Below are 1,145 nucleotides of genomic sequence, written 5' to 3'. Positions count from 1 at the left end.
AGTCGAATAGTGCTGGCTTAATGGGATTTACCACGACTTTAAACTCTTGTGTAACTTCCTTTAAGTGGATTTGGTCGTTTATAGTCAGTACTGGGGAGTCTGTTCGCTTTTTTTCCTTTATAGAATTAGAACTAAATAGAGATATGTACTTGGTTCCCGTGCAAAGCATTTCTTCATTCATTTTTATTTATTTGTATATCGATTTCTTTACCCTGGCAACATTATGGCCATCAGATTCTGGCTTACACCTAATTAGGCCCTCCACATATTTTACATTGTGTGCATTGTAACATTGTTAGAAAAGAACTTACATTTAGTTTGGGATACAACATAGACAGTGAACACAGTACCAGCGATAGTAGAAAAACCACGGAGTTTATATTAATTGAAAAGAAGCAGAACAACAAATACAGCTTACAATATGGGAAGTTTAATCTGAAAGCCGCCTCTGTAGGTCAGTTTGTACTCGCTTCAGTGGTACATATACTAAAATTGGAACGATACAGAGAAGACTAGCATGGCCCTTGGTTCGATTTCCGGTTCTGCCAGGGATTTTTCTTTGATAATAGGACTGGAGCATGGTGCACTCAGCCTCGTGATGCCAACAGAGGAACTGTTTGAGTAATAAGTAGCGACTCCAAGCTCTGCAAAGCCGACAACGGCTGGAAGAGCCGTGTGCTGGCACACGCTCCTCCTCACCGTAACCGAATGAGGGCACTGGCAGAGGACGAGCTTTAGCTTTAGTTTTGTCTTGAGTGTACTGCCAGCAATGGACATAACAGATGGGAAGAAAGAGGGACATGGTACAAAAGCTAGTCATCAAGACAGAATCAAAGACAGTGGCGTGACTTAATCTGAAAGGAAACAGAAAGAAGGATAACTGGCCAAAGATAGAGACATTTGCTTTACTGCTTCATATAGAAAAAACAGCTCACGTGCGTCGATTTTTAAAAAAACTTAAGGAAGCTGAGAAAAGACAGTGTTTCAGCTTTTTCTTAAATGGAAGAGCATACTGAATAGTGCGCAGAGTGCAAGACAACTTGTTCCACAGGCGGACAGCAGCAGCAGTGAAGGAATTCGTGAATGTTTTCGTTTTATGGATGGGCACAGCTAAGATAATAGGTTGTGTTGCGATGTTGATGAGA

At 41.1% G+C, this 1,145-nt stretch overlaps 1 pseudogene; it reads left to right on the top strand.

Annotated features, from left to right (window-relative positions):
* Nucleotides 1–462: 462 nt before the first annotated feature.
* Nucleotides 463–527, top strand: LOC126250474 (U6 spliceosomal RNA; annotated as a pseudogene).
* Nucleotides 528–1,145: the final 618 nt, after the last annotated feature.

This window comes from Schistocerca nitens, chromosome 3, assembly GCF_023898315.1.
Source record: "Schistocerca nitens isolate TAMUIC-IGC-003100 chromosome 3, iqSchNite1.1, whole genome shotgun sequence".
In the NCBI taxonomy this organism is placed as follows: Eukaryota; Metazoa; Arthropoda; class Insecta; order Orthoptera; family Acrididae; genus Schistocerca; species Schistocerca nitens.
This window is presented reverse-complemented; position numbering and strand designations above follow the sequence as displayed.